At 39.9% G+C, this 6,884-nt stretch overlaps 1 long non-coding RNA gene across 4 annotated transcripts; it reads right to left on the minus strand.

Moving 5' to 3' along the window:
* Window positions 1-3,135: 3,135 nt before the first annotated feature.
* Window positions 3,136-6,473, minus strand: LOC127298896 (uncharacterized). 4 transcript variants are annotated; one of them, XR_007850178.1, is made up of 4 exons: window positions 5,989-6,473; window positions 5,790-5,905; window positions 4,166-4,920; window positions 3,136-3,407 (listed from the first exon to the last, which is right to left on the minus strand). It is a non-coding gene; the product is annotated as an uncharacterized lncRNA (long non-coding RNA). The 4 variants fall into 4 exon arrangements; XR_007850179.2 differs by having other exon boundaries at window positions 3,136-4,372; window positions 4,781-4,920; window positions 5,989-6,468; XR_007850177.2 differs by having other exon boundaries at window positions 4,781-4,920; window positions 5,989-6,466.
* Between the last annotated feature and the right edge of the window lie 411 nt (window positions 6,474-6,884).

Here is a 6,884-nt window from a genome sequence, read left to right on the forward strand (position 1 = left end):
CAGGTTATGTGGAGAAGCCTCCCTTCAAGCCTCTTCCTCCTAAAGAAGGGAACGAGGAGAAGGAAAAGAAGAAGAAGAAGAAGAAGAAGAAGAAGAAGGGAACGAAGAAGAAGAAGAAGAAGAAGAAGAAGAAGAAGAGGGGGAATAAAAATAAAGAGGTAACGGCATATCCCCGCGTGTATGAGATAACGATAGGTAATCGTAAGTATGTTGCTCCTAATGATTATTATGATAATGAGTCTGAGTACAATGATCTTCCTATGCCCTTTACCTATATTAGTGATCATGATTTGGAAGAGCACACTACTTTTGATATTGAAGATCTCTGGGACACTAATTCTGAAAATGATGATGTTAATAATTGCCATAGTATTAGTACTATCCATGTTTCTTCCCATAAGGATATAGAAAGATCTAAGCTTGGGGATGAGTGTTTGAAAATCCTTTTGCTGCTGATGATTATATGTTTGATACATTTCCCTCTAGTAACAATGATGGTATGTTTACAGATGAACACACCGTGGAAGATAACTATTCTATTTCCTATGATGACACTATGCCTCCAATCTTTGACAATTATTATAAAGAATACTATGACATAGGTTATAATTACAGTCATCCTCATGAAACTTGCCATAGTTATGGAGGGATTACCCAAAACCATCTCTCTAATATACAGCTTGTCTATCATATTCAAGTTCGTTATGGTGATTGTGATATTTTCAGTCCATCTACTATTGAGGATAAAATTCATTATGATTATTCTATGCCTCCAATTTATGATGATTATAATGATGGATGTGATAGTTTTACTCCCACTATTACTAATAAAATTGACTATGCTTGTGTGGAGAGTAATGATACTTTTATGCATATGAACCATGTTTTAAGTGATGGTTATATTGTGGATTTCATCAATGATTCTACTGAAAGTTATTATGAGAGAGGGAAACATGGTTATATGCATCTGAATAATATTAAGTTTCCCCTCTTTATGTTGAGAATCTTGAAGTTGCGCTTGTGTTGCCTTCCTATGCTTATTGCTTTATGCTTACATGACTTGTTTATTTACAAGATTCCTTTTCATAGGAAGTGGGTTAGACTTAAAAGTGTTTCTTATTTACTTTTTATGCTCTCTTTTTCTTCAACTCTTATTTCTTGCTAGTGCATCATTAAAATTACTGAGCCCATCTTAATGGCTATAAAGAAAGCACTTCTTGGGAGATAACCCATGTTTTTATTTTGCTACTGTTTTGTTGTGTCTTGGAAATTGTTACTAGTGTAGAAAACTATCATTATCATGTTTATTTCGTTTTTGTGCCAAGTAAAGTCTTTGATAGAGAGTTGATACTAGATTTGAATTTCTGCGCAGAAACAGATTTTTAGATGTCACGGATTTGAGCTGTTCTCTCTGTAGGAGAATTTAAAAATTCTGCAAAAATTCATGAGTAATCCTCAGATATGTACGCAACTTTCATTCAATTTGAGCTTCTTCATCTGAGCATGTTAAGTGCCTCTAAAAAATTAGTCTTTACGGAATGTTCTGTTTTGACTGATTCTGCCTTTTATTTCACATTGCCTCTTTACTGTGTTTGAGTGGATTTCTTTGCTCCATTAAATTTCAGTAGCCTTAGGTAATGTCCAGAAGTGTTGGGAATGATTGTTTCCTCACTGAACATGTAAATTTTTGATTACGCACTAACCCTCTAATGAGATTGTTTTGAGTTTGGTGTGAAGGAAGTTTTCAAGGATCAAGAGAGGAGGATGATATAATATGATCAAGAAGAGTGAAAAGTCTAAGCTTGGGGATGCCCCCGTGGTTCATACCTGCATATTTCAAGAAGACTCAAGCATCTAAGCTTGGGGATGCCCAAGGCATCCCCTTCTTCATCAACAACTTATCAGGTCACCTCTAGTGAAACTCTATTTTTATTCCGTCACATCTTATGTGCTTTACTTGGAGCGTCTGTGTGCTTTTATTTTTGTTTGTGTTTGAATAAATTCGGATCCTATCATTCCTTGTGTGGGAGAAAGACACGCTCCGCTTTTTCATATTGAACACTGGTGTTCTTAGTTTTACTTTTAATGTTCATGGCGAAAGTTGAAAGTCGCTTCATTTATTGCTATTTGGTTGGAAACAGAAAATTCTTCATGTGGTAATTGGTATATTATCTTGAATAATTTGATACTTGGCAATTGTTTTAAGCTCTCAAGTAGATCATGTTTAAGCTCTTACATCATGTGGTTTAAACCTATTAGTGGAGAACTACCGTAGAGCTTGTTGAAATTTGGTTTGCATGATTGGTCTCTCTAAAGTCTAGATATTTTCTGGTAAAGTGTTTGAACAACAAGGAAGACAGTGTAGAGTCTTATAATGCTTGCAATATGTTCTTATGTAAGTTTTCTTGTCTTAGGTTCATACTTGTGTTTGCTTCAAACAACCTTCCTAGCCAAAGCCTTGTACTGAGAGGGAATGCTTCTCGTGCATCCAAAACCTTGAGCCAAAACTTATGCCATTTGTGTCCACCATAACTACCTACTATGTGGTATTTTTCTGCCATTCCAAAGTAAATTGCTTGCATGCTACCTTTTAAAAAAATCATTCCTTGTCTTTGCAATACATAGCTCATGGGAAGTAGCCTAAAAACTATTGTGGTAAAAAATATGTCGCTTATGTATCTTAGTTCTTATAAGTTGCTTGTTGAGCGGTAACCATGTTTCTGGGGACGCACTACACCACAGCACTAAATTAGCGACAGAGAAGTTGGTTGGGAAAAGAGCTTTCACCAACAGAAAGTTGGTCGGGAAAGAGTTTCGCCGACCAACCATGTTGGACACCGTTAGTCCGGTCGGCAAAGGTCTTTTCCGACCAACATTTCTTTGCCGACCGATAGTTAGTCGGCTCTCCTCTAACTTTCCCGACCAACGTATTTTTCCCGACCAACATTTGTTTCCCAACCGACATTTGTTTCCCAACCAACAGTCAGTCGATGTATGTTTTGCCGACCAACATTCAGCTGGCCCTACCACTCAGCTTTCCTGATTCATTTTGGTTTCATTTTTGCCCACCAACACCATCCAATATTTGTGTTTTGTCCATGCAATAACAATAAAGTTGGAAATTACACGGTAATGTGCATGTCCTCCAAAAGTATCAAACACCTTAATGATATTTACAAATAGATAGTTCACCTCTTATCAACATAATTAGCATCCATATTTCTCATAAACTAGTAGTAACTAATCCAACAGATGAAAATAACGGTTCAGAATCCAAGACATGTACAGGTTTACAAAATGGTAGCTAAAAGATGTATCCGACGATTCATAGTTTGCTCTATTATACAAAATACATAATTGACCCAAACCACACGCTTCATGGTTTCTCACCCTCTTGCATGTATTTCCTACAAAAGGTAAACAAGTTTCAGTACATTCGTAAAGACAATGGCACTATAAAAAAAATTAAGCATAGCTGTGCACGATTAACATCATTTGTATTGGCCCAGATCACGTATACAAGCAGCAGCAATTACTTCACAAGGCAGCAATTACTTCACAAGACAACTCACATCATAGTAATCAGCCTTTGAGTAAATTCATGCAAGCAGTACAAACAGAAATTACCATGAGCTAAAAAAAATTTGGCGTGATGAGTGAAATAAACCGCATTGACCAAAAAATTATTTTAGGAACATCCCAGAACTACGTACTAGGTAGGGGTGGGCACTCGGTTCCCCCGAACCGATCAGGTCGGTTTCTCGATCTTTGCAAAATTTCGGTCCTCAAAAAACAAGCACCGATCGGTGTACCAAAATAACTATAACCGAGCGTTCGGTTCCCTGTGGAATCGGTTCAGTACTTGGTTCTCTACCGAACAGACCAAAAACATGTGGGTTGGGGCCTCGGAAGCTTGCAGGGTGGGTGGCTAGCTGGGATATCTAGTCGCTCCTGGTTGCTTGCTAGCTGTTGGCTTGGGCGCTGACACGCTGGGCTTGGCTTTGCATCTGGCTGAACTAGGCTGAGAGCACGTGTTGGCTACTAGCAAACAATAGGTATGCAACCCAGCGAAACAGTAAAGATCCATTTGCACAAAACAAGGGATAGAAAGTACATAAAAAGGAACATGGCGATAAATAATCACTCACGCAAGAACAGAACCAACCGTGATATAAGTTTCAGTTTTGCTGAATCACAGTAGCTGCAGCGGCGGAAATCTTGCAAGACAGCACCCAACAAAAACTCCGTCGAATGGCATCGTCACCCGCGGCCACGGCTACCACTTGATTTAACATCTAATCAATCTAGATTTGTACTAGCAGAACCAATATACCTCCACCAGCAACATTCACTTGTATAGTAGTGTAAAGATCTAGCAATGTCTCATACACAGCATTACCAGGATCAATATTTTCAGCTTTGTAAATTAATGAGTAACATTCAATTTTGATACATTATCTCTTATAATTTTTGCCTAGCTAAATCAGAAAATATCCATGACCTCGTGTCTTTTCATTAAAAATATTAAAAACTGCACCAAGTTGAGTAAAAGTATCAGTAAAACTAATTTGGTGTCCTTATGATATTCAAGTATTGGAGCTTAAAATTGGAACGGTGTTACTTGAAGTAATTCAGATCATGTCAAATATCAAAAACTCGCATTCTCGGCATTCACATATTAACTAGAACAAAATAAATGTTCATGACGTTAAGAAGCAATTTGTAAATGTACTACTGGTACATGCGGACATTATGCACAGCAGGGTCATTCATTTCTCACCTTCTGCAAAATTATGTAACTTCTCAGCATATACCATTATAATTGCGTGATCGGCGTGCTGAATAGTTCCCGCGGCCACCCTTTCCACCTTGGGCCTGCATCGTAGGTCTTCTTCAGTGATCAAGATATTCTTTGTTGCTCTGTAGGGCAAAGAAAAGGTTGTTTTAGCACCTTTCAGCAGAAATGGGTACTCAAATATCAACTAAGCCATATATATTGCATGATATCTTATGCATGTTAGTAAAAAAAGGACATAATTGGCAATGACACTCATAGCACGGTGCAAATGTTAAAGTATAATAGATTAAAACCTGTCCACCCTATACTTGTAGGTTCTGCATTCAGTGAATCCAGATAATTGAGCTGTGAATAACGGATCAGAAATAGAATCAACGTAATCATTCCTTTTATTTCCATGCTGCATGATGGTTATGGCAATTTCAATTTGTATGCAAGAAAGATATCAGATGCTAATAAAGGTAATTTTATAACAGTACCATGTTGTCTAGAGAGACGATTCTAGAATTGATGTGGTAAGCCAAATATAAACTTAAGATAATGCAAGAATATAACAGTTTATTTCTACCTGTCTTGTAACACTGAGCAAGAACTTCAACCAGTTAACAACGACTGACCATCAAGTCTTAACTATATTCTTAATTATATGGCAAATAGCTACCAATAAGACCTATGAGCTTTACAAATGCTCCGAGGAGAACTTTTTAATGAATGAATAATGTAATTGTAGATTCATTACTCAAACATGTACTCAGTTGTACAGACTGCCAACTACAATAAATAAATAGTATTGTCCAGTGGATGCAGAACTGCAGATTACTGGGAAAGGATCGATAAAAGTACATTAAAACTTAGAAGAATGTGTACTGATGTTTCCTTGTATTTTGGTAACAGTTGGACATGTACTGCTGTATGATGGAATATTAAATTGCTTATTATATTGAAGTGGTTAATAAAGGTCCAATAGTCAAAAAGAGTTACTGAAGTGGACCTTTGAAAAGCAGAATGTTTGATGCATATTTGTACACTTCTTATCGATTTCCTCGGCCCGCTCCTTCCTTGCTTTGCTTATATCCAACTGACAACAAACTTCCCACCGACTACACTCTACAGGGTGCCATCAATCAGATACATATAGTGATGAATAGAGAAGATGTAGATCCATGTATGTGAGAGAGAAATAGATTTACCTGCAGGTAGAAGTTTTCAGGGGCAGGGGGCGCAGGGAGCCACCGTTGGGACTTCACGAGTAGGCCAACAAAGCGCGCATCGATTGGGAGCTCGTAAGCAGGTCGACCTAGCGCGCTGCCGCAAGGAGGAACGCCTCGTCGCCAAGAGCGAGTAGGTGGCGAAGGAGTGAACTCCGAGCAGCGTATGGTGTCCGTCGAAGCGCCCCTCCCTTGGAAGCTCGTTAGCAGTCCGACGAATCGCGCCGGCACCGGGCCGCAGGGAGGAACACGCGGTCAACGGTCGCGCAATGGCAGGGGCTCGTGGGCTGACCGACGAAAATAGCCGCTGATGGGAGGGCGCCGGCAGGTTGCCTGCAGCGCGACGGCAGGGGAGCCTAGGCGGAGCGGCGGCGGTGGCGGCGGCGCGGTGGATGGAGTGAACTGCAGGCGCGTGGGTGGGGCAGGATAGGGTTCTGTTCTGAGATAGGAAGTGTGGCTGTGGGGTGTCGGTTTGGATTTAGGGGGCGGCAGCTGAAATTTTTGGGCCAGGCATTTCGCGCTCCGCCTTTCAATTTTTCGCGCGCCTGGGCCGGTCCAGTTAGCCACGCACGGTTGGTCGGTATTGCTTGCCGACCGACTGTTGGACGGGATGGGAGAGTATTGCCGACCCATGGTTCGACCCCAAATGATACAACTTTTCCGACCGACTGTCTAGCAGTATAGGCCACTATCTCCGACCGACAGTTCGAAGAAATCATTACCGACCGACAGTTAGTTGGTATACTAGACTTTTACCGACCAACGTCAGTTGGGAATCTAGTGCTGTGGTGTAGTGACGCCATCAACCTGTTACACCTTTGTTGAATATCATGTGACTTTGTAACATACCAAATTTCAAATAAAGAAAGAAGAAGAAT

The sequence above is a fragment of the Lolium perenne genome, chromosome 5, assembly GCF_019359855.2.
Source record: "Lolium perenne isolate Kyuss_39 chromosome 5, Kyuss_2.0, whole genome shotgun sequence".
Lineage (NCBI taxonomy): Eukaryota > Viridiplantae > Streptophyta > Magnoliopsida > Poales > Poaceae > Lolium > Lolium perenne.